At 51.0% G+C, this 11,745-nt stretch overlaps 1 long non-coding RNA gene across 2 annotated transcripts; it reads right to left on the minus strand.

Annotated features, from left to right (window-relative positions):
* Positions 1-500: 500 nt before the first annotated feature.
* LOC148664616 (uncharacterized) lies at positions 501-11,458 on the minus strand. Of its 2 annotated transcripts, none has more exons than XR_015936504.1 (6): positions 10,923-11,458; positions 8,778-8,851; positions 7,860-7,930; positions 2,023-2,092; positions 1,155-1,223; positions 501-588 (listed from the first exon to the last, which is right to left on the minus strand). It is a non-coding gene; the product is annotated as an uncharacterized LOC148664616 (long non-coding RNA). The 2 variants fall into 2 exon arrangements; XR_015936505.1 differs by lacking the exon at positions 10,923-11,458 and adding an exon at positions 10,393-10,500.
* Positions 11,459-11,745: the final 287 nt, after the last annotated feature.

Raw genomic sequence — 11,745 nt, forward strand, 5'->3', positions numbered from 1 at the left:
TTGGGCTCTCGGGCGAGGAGGGGGGGGACACCGAGCGGGACAAGCTGGGCGACCCCGGGAGCTCCAGCTGCAGCTCGGCCGCCCTCTCCAGCTTCTGGACGAGCTCGGGGAAGCACGAAGACACCACAGGATTCTGTCCAGCGGGGAGAGGGGGAGACACAACGCAGGGGGGATGAGGAGCAGAGATTACGCCTGGACAGGTGAGTGTGTCCAGTTTGTCCAGTGAGAGTGTGGACAGGTGAGTGTGTACAGTGTGTCCAGTGAGAGTGTGGACAGGTGAGTGTGTACAGTGCGTCCAGTAAGAGTGTGGACAGGCGAGTGTGTACAGTGTGTCCAGTAAGAGTGTGGACAGGCGAGTCTCTACAGTGTGTCCAGTAAGAGTCTGGACAGGTGAGTGTGTACAGTGTGTCCAGTAAGAGTCCGGACAGGCGAGTGTGTCCAGTGTGTCCAGTAAGAGTGTGGACAGGTGTGTCCAACAGTAAGAAGCTGTCTTACCCTGTAACCCAGCTCAGGGGTGTTAGGGGGTGCTCTGTCTCCTCCTCAGATCTCACCTTCAGGTCTGGTGAAGTGACAGACCACAAGGAGACGCTGGAAACGAGGACAGAAGACAGAGGTCAGGTCCACAGAGCTCACTCAATCACTACAGCAAGCAGAGACCTCTCGGCCATCAGGACTGTGGGGGTCAGAGTGGGGAGCTGTAGGGTATCGGGAGTTTAGGGGTCAGTGTGGGGAGCTGTAGGGTATCGGGAGTTTAGGGGTCAGAGTGTGGAGCTGTAGGGTATCGGGAGTTTAGGGGTCAGAGTGGGGAGCTGTAGGGTATCGGGAGTTTAGGGGTCAGAGTGGGGAGCTGTAGGGTATCGGGAGTTTAGGGGTCAGTGGGGGAGCTGTAGGGTATCGGGAGTTTAGGGGTCAGTGTGGGGAGCTGTAGGGTATCGGGAGTTTAGGGGTCAGAGTGTGGAGCTGTAGGGTATCGGGAGTTTAGGGGTCAGTGTGGGGAGCTGTAGGGTATCGGGAGTTTAGGGGTCAGAGTGGGGAGCTGTAGGGTATCGGGAGTTTAGGGGTCAGTGGGGGGAGCTGTAGGGTAGATGTGGGGCACCGGGCCCACCACAGGGCGGCCGGTCCAGTCTCGCGGAAGGCGAACGGGTCAGACTTACGGAAAAGCACCGGGACTTGGGCCGGGATCTCTCCCACTGCCAGTCCGGGTTCTGCCTGACCGGTGTGACCTGTGAAGACGCCAAACAGCCCATCTCCGAGACAGCTCTGACCAAATAGCCCAGCCCAGTCGTGTCGAGACTAGAGGCCTTGGGCAGTCTCTACAGTGTGTCCAGTGAGAGTGTGGACAGGTGAGTGTGTACAGTGTGTCCAGTGAGAGTGTGGACAGTGTGTCCAGTGAAAGTCTGGAAAGGTGAGTGTGTACAGTGTGTCCAGTAAGAGTCTGGACAGGTGAGTCTGACCAGTGTGTCCAGTGAGAGTCTGGACAGGTGAGTCTGACCAGTGTGTCCAGTGAGAGTCTGGACAGGTGAGTGTGTACAGTGTGTCCAGCAAGAGTCCGGACAGGTGAGTGTGTACAGTGTGTCCAGTAAGAGTCTGGACAGGTGAGTCTGACCAGTGTGTCCAGTAAGAGTCTGGACAGGTGAGTCTCTACAGTGTGTCCAGTAAGAGTCTGGACAGGTGAGTCTGTACAGTGTGTCCAGGAAGGGTCTGGGACGTCCAGAGGCAATCTGTACTCTCAGAAGGGCCATAATGGACCCGCGACCCTGTCTCTTGAGCCGAGGCGCGTCCTCAGTCAAGATCACCACTGGAAGTGTCTCTCCTCGTCTGGAGGTGTTACCGTGAGACCTGGTCTGTCAAGCGCTTTGCGCTGCTATGTGTATGAAAGGTGCTCTATCAGTCAAGTTTATTATTATTATTATTATTATTATTATAATACAGCGAGCGCTGCTGGGGGTGGAGAGGTCAGTCGGAGGAGGGCTGGACGCTGGACGCTGGATGCTGGACGGCGGGCGGGAGGGGTGGACTTACGACGCCTCGCTGGGCCCAGGTCCTGCTGCGACCGCGCACGGCCGTGCGGCATCTCTGTTGGTGCATCGTCCTGCCGAGACAAGCAGAGTCACAGAGGGGAGGGGAGGGGGCGGAGCCACACAGCTGGGCGGCTTGTTCCCCACCCCCACCCCCCTCTGTGTACAGTAGAGCCTCCTGTCCTGACTGGAGGAGCTCAACCAGCTGTGTCCTGAGAGAAGCCAGGGTATCGGCTTCAACCACACGGGCTGGGCGGCTTGTTCCCCACCCCCACCCCCCTCTGTGTACAGTAGAGCCTCCTGTCCTGACTGGAGGAGCTCAACCAGCTGTGTCCTGAGAGAAGCCAGGGTATCGGCTTCACCCACAGGGCTAGGCGGCTTGTTCCACACCCCTGCCACCCTCTGTGTAGAGGTGCACCTCCTCTCAATATCTTTTTACAGCACGATCACACCAATAAGAGTGGAGTAACGGTAAAAAAAAAAACTTTTTCTCAACTTATTTTGTTATTTCTCACCAGCGGCGCTTTTGAGCGACTTACCGATTTCACGGGGATACTGAAGAGCGATTCTGAAGCTGAAACTAACGATCGAAGTCGAAGTAACTTTATTGGAAGAAACACGTGTTTAGAAAGGACTCTATAGTCCTTTCCTCCTCCTCTCTCTTCACTCCTCTGAGCTCATGGGGCTCCGGCGCCGCCCCCCGCTAGAATCCGCCGCTCTGTGACGTCAGGCGGCTCATTGTGACGCCCCCGTGACGTCGCACCCAGCCGGGTGTCCCTGTACGACCCCGGTAGTCGCCACCTCGGACAGGCAGGGGAAACGGGTCCAGGTGTTACAAGGGTTACAAAAGCTGCACTTGAATTTAAAGACAAAATCACGTCGAGGGCGCATTCAGCACCCCTACGTCCAACACGGGTTTCCGTGGGGTGGGGATCAGTAAAATAGACACCCCCCCTACCCCCAAGTCAAAGAAAGACGGACCTCCACCCCCCTCTAGCAGCCAAGGGCGGAAATTTCGGGCCACGCCACGTCCAAAAAACACGAGTCCCCCCCAACGTCCTGTGGGGAAAAGAGACGCCATTTTCTTTTCCAAGCGCTGCGTGGGACCTCACGACCCCCCCAAAAAAATGGGTTTCGCAGACGAGGAAAACCAGATACATCGACCTCTCTACAACACCACCCGGCTGTTTTTGTTTCAGACCGTGGGAAAAAAATAAATAAAATTTTGCCCCTCACCGACCGCCGCGCAAAAAAACACAACTTCACGCTACAGAAACGGGCTGTGTGAGGGGGGGCATGGGAAAAAAATAAAACCTGCGTGTTTTCGGCAGAGTAAGCTCAACGGGGAAACTCCCTGAATCTCGGGGTTGCTCCTTGAACCCCGAAAACGAACTTTTTTCTCTCGTTTTCTTGGTGTCTGGGACGTTCACGAACCCCGCCGCGTCGGTGCGATTCCCAGCGGGACTTGAACATAGCCCCCCCCCGTGGGGACACAGTGCCCCCGTGTGGCCAAGAGGACCACCACCTGCAGGGCTGAGCTTTTACTGCCGTGTCCCGCTTTCACTCTGGCGATGAAGGAGGGAATCAAGGAGGAGAATTAATATTGTGATCCACCAGTCCATCACAGGACACACACACACCCTGGACAGGACAGCATTCCTTCACAGGATACCAGTCCATCACAGTACACACACACACCCTGGACAGGACAGCAGTCCATCACAGGACACACACACACTCACACACCCTGGACAGGACAGCAGTCCATCACAGGACACACACACTCACACACCCTGGACAGGACACCAGTCCATCATAGGACACACACACTCATACACCCTGGACAGGACACCAGTCCATCACAGGACACACACACTCACACACCCTGGACAGGACAGCAGTCCATCACAGGACACACACACTCACACACCCTGGACAGGACACCAGTCCATCACAGGACACACACACTCATACACCCTGGACAGGACACCAGTCCATCACAGGACACACACACTCACACACCCTGGACAGGACAGCAGTCCATCACAGGACACACACACAGTCACACCCTGGACAGTACACCAGTCCATCACAGGATGTTCAGTGCCTCTCTCTAATAAAGTAGAAATGCGACATTAAACTCCGTTCGAAACGGGAGAAATCACCAGGACACGATACACCTTGCTCCGGACGATGGGAGAAGACCTGTACCTTCACGAGTCCGGGTTGTGAAAACTTCTTCTGGCAGTTCAAAACGTTTCGAAGAGACTACAGCGCTACCCTGTGTTCCATTTCTATCATGTATTATTATACAGTCATAAGTATCTGTACTGATCACAGAGTCCCCCTCTCACTGCCAGGACAGGAGCCCAGTGCAGCACGAATAATAATAATAATTAATAAGTCTGGACTCTCCACTCAGAGCTCTTCCCAGGTCAGGGGGATCCCCTCCAGCCCCCCCAGTGTGCAGCCCCCACCTGGATGATGCTCCAGTCCGCTCAGCACACAGCAGCTCTCAGTGGGGAGGAGAGCAGAAGGATGGAGCCAGTTCAGAGAGGGGGGTGATTAGGAGGCCATGATGGGTCAAGACCAGGGGGGGAATCAGGCCAGGACACTGGGGTAACACCCCTACTTTTCTCCAGAAACACCCCGGGATTGTTAATGAGCACAGAGAGTCAGGACCTCGGTTTGACGTCTCATCCGAAGGACGGCGCCTGTTTACAGTCCAGTGTCCTCTGTCACTATACTGGGGCATCAGGACCCACACAGACCGCAGGGTGAGAGAACCCCCTGCCGGCCCCACTAACACCTCTCCCAGCAGCAAACTTAGTTCTTATTGTCAAGAAGGAAAGAATATTAGGAACATGAAAAGGCTGAATGTCTTAAATGCATTTTTTTATACTGAAACAGAGGAGCACACACACGTCATTACAAACGCACACCCGCACAGAGACGTTCTCAAGTGCCTTGTTCATATTTATGGGCTCCAACAGGAACAAAAAACGCCAGCCTGACAACTCGAGCATTCAAACCAAGAACCCAACACGTACTCACGTTGGCAGCCTGTGCATCCAGAACGTATCATTTCTTGAAAGGGATTGCTGTCCGCATGCACATCTGAATCCCAAACAGAATCTCTAGTAAAATACGATCATTTGTGAAATAGGCAAATGACTGTCTCAGGGGCCCATTCCTCATTCTCAAGATACATGTATGCAGTACGTACACCATGCATTGAGCAATAGGGACTGAAGACACCACAGGTAAGGTTAGAAGTCATTCTGAGGTGCCACATGTGAGGGATACAGCTAGGCATCTGAAATGCAGGGTTTGAGAGCCCCTCCAGGAGCACTGCATCCTTTGAGACAGACCCGTGCATATTAAACAAATGATTATTTCTTTCAGCATTAGGGACTAAATATACTAAACGTATGATGGTAAAATGTTATTTTCACATATATTAATGTAATAAATGATTGCTTATGCTTAATAAACAAATCTAATTAAAATAAAAGCTTAAGTTTTGTATTTATCTTGTACCATAGAACATGATTTTCTTTGTATTTCAAGCCCACAAAGTGTCCAAATGACACACTACATGATATAAGGAAGATTATCACATGCATATCGGTATTATCTTTCTTATGAAAATGCATTCCTTTCATTACCTTTTACTTTTTAAAATGAACTCAAATTGTGTATAATGTAATAATTTAAGTAGAGGACGCCTTCACTGTCCTGACTCTCCGCTGTGTCTCTGATCCTATCTCTGTCTGTGGCTCTTCTCTCAGTGTATCTGATCTCCTCCATGAGGACTCCTTCACTGTCCTGACTCTCCGCTGTGTCTCTGATCCTGTCTCTGTCTGTGGCTCTTCTCTCAGTGTATCTGATCTCCTCCATGAGGACGCCTTCACTGTCCTGACTCTCCACTGTGTCTCTGATCCTGTCTCTGTCTGTGGCTCTTCTCTCAGTGTATCTGATCTCCTCGATGAGGACGCCTTCACTGTCCTGACTCTCTCCTGTGTCTCTGATCCTGTCTCTGTCTGTCTGTGGCTTTTCTGTGAGTTTGACCTTGAGAGATCTGTAATGCTGAGTTCTCACTGGAGCAGTCCGATATGATGGTCAATAAAAGGTCCAGCAAAGTCAAAGCTGGTCGCTCCCAGAACAGGACAACGCAAGCTCAAGTATCAATTCATGAAGTTTGTGGGTTTTAATGGATCCGGCCTGAGCAAGCCTGGTTCAGTTAGCAAACGGGCGGCCCACGATCGGCTTTCAACTCATTTCACAACTGCGGTCTCTCATCCTGTGTTTTGGGTTGTTTCAGAACGCCTGGAGAAAACGGACTCCGACTACTGTCTGGCGCAAACCCCACTCCCAGCTGGTAACGGTGAGATCCGAAGACCTTTTAGAACAGGACTTGTAAATATTCCCATTCCATCGTCGTCAGAAGTATGAAGTGGCTCTGCGGGTTTTTTTTAAAAACCCAGCGACACCGACTTTGTCTTCACCCGCAGCGGAGCAGGTCAAGGTTTATCCCTGCGCTGGAAGGACAGGAAAAGAGACGCGGCGTTTCGGCTGCGGAGCCTCCTTCGGGCGCGTGAAGCCGGAAAAGACCACAGTCGAAATGTTGCGTCTCTTTCCCCTCTCTCTCGGCCGCGTGGAATGATCCCGTACCTGCTGCCTCTGCGGCCTGCGGGTGGCCGACACGGCCCCCTCCCTGACCGTTATCCCTACCTGCCGCGCGTCTTCAGCGACGCTTCCCTGACCGTTATCTCTCTTTCAGGAACCGCGGCACCGCAGGAATTCCACTACTCTGTGATCCAGGATCCCGGGCCCGCGGGCGGAAGTAGGTTTTGCCTTCTCGCGTGTAAGGGCTCGCAGGGCTCAAACAGCAGCGGCGGGGGGCGGCGAGACGCCTGTGGTGCGCGGGCTTGCTAGGTCAGTGCGAGGTGAAGTCGGGGCAGAGCCCCTGGACCACAGCCCCACCACCGGGAGCTCTGCTAAGTGGTGGGTTGGGCAATCATTACTGGAAACGAGTGTCAAGTGTCAACACGAGTGTGAGCAGCGTCGATTCGAGTGTGAACGGTGTCGACACGAGTCCTGTTGGTCAGTACAGTGTCAATGCGAGTGTGAACAGTGAGCCCTGTTGTTTAGTATGGTGTTAATGTAAGTCTTATCCTGTATAGTATAAGTTAACATAAGTATTGACCTGTATGCTGTTCTCTACAGACATCACACTACCCAACAGTGATGTGGAGTACGCCACCGTCAACAAACCGAGAGCAGCACAAAGTGAGGACATTTTTAACTCTTTACCACAGTATAAAACCCACAGGAGTAATGAGAAAGACACTAAAAACAACAACACTGATAGTGAACAAGAGATTTTGAACAATACACATTCTAGTCAGATTTAAATACCCACAGACCTGACCGTTGGAAGTTGTAAAAAAATGCAAATTATTTTTTTTCTGCGTGCAGGTTTTCTAAGAATTGAAGAAAGGTTAAAAACGAGAGAACGCCATTCGGTTTTTCAAGCCTGTCTGGTAGTTAGTGATTAATTGGACCCATGATTTAATCCACCTGTATCTGGAGAGAAGCCAGGGTATCAGCATCAACAACAAGGCTGGGCAGCTTGTTCCCCACCCGCCTCTGTGTAAAGACACGTCACCCATTCTTGGTTTTATTTTCACCTTTCACTATACGTGAAGAATTCCAAAAGGTGCACAAATGCTCTGGAGCTATTCTGTGGTTCGGCGATGTCTCTGGAGCCTTTTTTCACAGTGTGCGACTTCCCTGTGTGTCTCCCTGAACACAGGGTCTGACTGAAGGGGCACTGACCTGCAGGAATGGGAGGAGACCGAGCTGGGACGGTTCTGCCATGTCAGCGAAACTCTGGACCCCGACTTCATCTGCCAAAGAAACAGCAGCGTCAATTAACTCAGCCAGCGAGTTCAACTGTTGCCTCCCTTCTCTCCATCTCTGTGTGTCCCATCTCTTCATAACCCGTCTCTTATCAATCCTACTGTGTTTCATTTACTCTTCCTCACTCTGTCTCCTGTCCGGTTGTCTGCACTTAAAACTGAGGTATTTCCTGTGATCTCCTCTCTCTCGCTGTGTCTCCTGTCCTGTGTGTTTGTTACTGAGGGATTCTCTGTGATCTCCTCTCTCTCGCTGTGTCTCCTGTCCTGTGTGTTAGTATGTTTGTTACTGAGGTATTTCCTGTGATCTCCTCTCTCTCACTGTGTCTCCTGTTCTTCAGTGTTTTAATCCTCTTAAATAATTTAGCTCATTCCTCTCTCACTCACTGCGAACACATCCATTCTGTGTTCAGTTCCTCTGACTTGCCTCTTGCATCAGCGCTAGCAATATCATGCATCTATTTAATTTAAAATTATTGATCTGTCACCTTGATAGTTCGATCTCTGCTACAGTTAGCATAGATGGCACAATTAAAAGGACGATGAGCTCAACATCTGTGCGCGTCTAATTAACTGAACCGTACAGAACGTCCTGCCTCAGCTAGTCTCTCGCTGGCGAGGTCGCCCATCGGCTAGGCCACGTCTCCAGGAAATTCTGCGGACTGGACACTGCGGGAGGGTGGGGCTGTGTTTCCACACGAACGCCGGAAATCACTCAGGATCTCCAGAGAGACTCCTGTAGCCTTACAGCATCACAGTCACAGGCCTCAGCATTGCAACTGTATAATATCAAACGCCCAGACACCCTGAGGTGAGGCCGACCAGTCTGAAGTATTACCTGTAAACACCAGGCACACTGGAACCTGACTTCATCGTCCACTTAGCGCAGAGGTGGGGCGGACGGTCAGTTTTCTGGGGAGAAAAAAAACAACACCAGGAATTTAGCATACTGAAAGGATCATGGAGTGATGATCTGGCTGAACCCGCTTGGCTGAGGGCTCCTGGCCAGAGGACGAGGAGGCTGGGACCCCCCCTGCACAGCGAGGAGGAGTGACCAGGGGGGGCAGCTACACAGGTGGAGACGGGGTGGGAGAGGGACGCGAGGGAGAGAGGGGGATCACGTGCAGTATTGACAGTGTTTCAGGAGAGGAGTCAGGAGTGATTGCTAAAATATCGACAGCCGAGTCTGACCGAACTAGGGTGTGGCCATCCCTCATGAACTGATGCCCCAGTATAATGACGGGGGACACTGGACTGTAAACAGGCGCCGTCCTTCGGATGAGACGTAAAACCGAGGTCCTGACTCTCTGTGGTCATTAAAAATCCCAGGGCGTCTCTCGAAAAGAGTAGGGGTGTAACCCAGGCGTCCTGGCCAAATTTCCCATTGGCCCTTACCAATCATGGCCTCCTAATAACCCCCCTCTCTGAACTGGCTTCATCCCTCTGCTCTCCTCCCCACTAAGAGCTGCTGTGTGGGGAGCGTTCTGGCGCACTATGGCTGCCGTCACATCAACCAGGTGGGGGCTGTACATTGGTGGTGGTAGTGGGATTCGTCATACCGAAGGTCGCGCTTCGGGCCGCGGCGATGTTGACGGACTGTCTTGTAGCTGATATTGATGAAGCAATAGTCACAACATTATTCCACACTTCTAACCCTGCACTAGGGGGCGTGCTTCAGGCTCGGGCCAGGGTGAGAGGCGGGTTATGATGACAGTCATGCTTTCTACACCTTATACTGAGCTCAGAAATGGACCGAGCGGACATCTCACGAGCAGATCCCTCCGCGTATAAGAAAGGCAACTTGTCTCGGCAAAAATACCACGGATTCACATCCGAAATATGATAAAAAGGCAAAAACCCCACACTTGGAATGCAAACGTACCCTAAAAAGGAAACACGGTTTTAAAACCAACTTGATTTTCCCCTGGAGAAACATTTTTATGGACACACATCGCATCTATTACACATGTATGACTAAATATAAAGATAAAACTTGATATAAGAAGTCATGACATATCACACATGACAAAGTCTGGTCCAGAATAAACAGTTTACACTGACCCACCTTTATTTACCCTGGTCACTCACTTCTATTAACTGTTTTAATAAGGGTAACAAATGAATATTTGTTTCAATTTGGGATCTACACCTGGGAACCCTGAAATCTTGGCCAGAGGGGAGAAGCTGATATTCAGACGTGAGAATATATTAAAAACAAGGATCTGATGTTGTTTTTCACCTGTCTAATCAAAGCTTGTTCAAAAATTATCTGATTATAGGACACACAAGTTTATAATCATACTCATTCCACTTTTTAACCCCGTATATATGCACAATATGAAACGTATATACACTAAATCTCACGTGTGACTCCCATAATATACATTTCTTTACGAAAATTAGGAACACTTATTACAATTATCAACCCCCCATGACGAGGCAATATTTCATACCTTTGTTTCTTTGTGGGTTCAAAGTTCTGTCCTGTCGTTTCACACGTAATGTTTTGGTAGTTATCTCAATTTTCCTTTGCAATTATCTCCAAGATCATCAACTTTTTGTAAAACGCTATGCACAACTGATATATAAAGAAAGTCCTGTACCAAAAGGTCTTCGTAGGGAAAGACAACTTTTTTTTTCCTTACGTCAGTCGCTACACGGTTACTCTTAAAATCCATTCATCGCCTTTAAAAAAAAGTTTCGTTTTTTATTGTGTTTCACTGACATTTCTGTCACAATTCTGAGGGACCCCAAATAAAATTCACTTGCCGGTATAAAGACGCCGGCGAGGTTAAGACAGGTATCGAGCCACCTGCGTATCTAACGGACGTTTAAAATAAAATGGCGTGTAATGTTGCGAAGGGCTACTGTTTTTTTATAGTTTGTCGATTGTAGGGGACGTGGGCCGCGACAGAAATACTGGTCGGAGTAGGAAAAGGTTTATTGATGGTTTATTGTACCGCAACGGTCACAATTGACTCACCAGCAAAGATGGCGCCGAGGCCACATCGACTCCCTCCCGCCCTGCCTCGCACCGAAGCTCGAGCTGCGGAGCGCGACGCCGAACCGCCGGTCCGAGGGTGCGGGCGCCGGACATAGACGTCATAACCCCTTCCGAGGCGCAGGAATTATAGATCACTGTAGTTTCTTCTGGACCCGGGTTAGGGACAGTGTGCCCTCCGTGAGAGTCTTCTGAGGAAGACAGTGTCTAATGGGTGTCCAGGCTGGGTACCATCTGTCCATCACAGGACACACAGACATACACACTCACACACCCTGGACAGGACACCAGTCCATCACAGGACACACACACACTCACTCACACATCCTGGACAGGACACCAGTCCATCACAGGACACACACACACTCACACACCCTGGACAGGACACCAGTCCCTCACAGGACACACACACACACAACCTGGATAGGACACCAGTCCCTCACAGGACACACAGACACACACACTCACACACCCTGGACAGGCCACCAGTCCATCACATGACACACACAGACTCACTCACACACCCTGGACAGGACAGCAGTCCATCACAGGACACACACACACCAGGGCCAGTTTTCCCAGAAGCCAATTAGCCCAAAAGCCTGTCTTTGGACCCGGAGAACACAGGGAGAACATGCAGACTCCACACAAACAGTTCCGAAAGCCCGAAAAGTGGTTGACGTTTTAATTTGGCAACGCCACGATGGATCCCAGTTTTTTTTTATTTTGGAGGCCAAAGAGGGCAAAAAAGGAAACGTCCGGAGGTGGATCGATGGTCATCTCTGCGGTTGTTCTGATGTTCTGA

Source organism: Lepisosteus platostomus, chromosome 5 (genome assembly GCF_059453375.1).
Source record: "Lepisosteus platostomus isolate fLepPlt1 chromosome 5, fLepPlt1.hap1, whole genome shotgun sequence".
Lineage (NCBI taxonomy): Eukaryota > Metazoa > Chordata > Actinopteri > Semionotiformes > Lepisosteidae > Lepisosteus > Lepisosteus platostomus.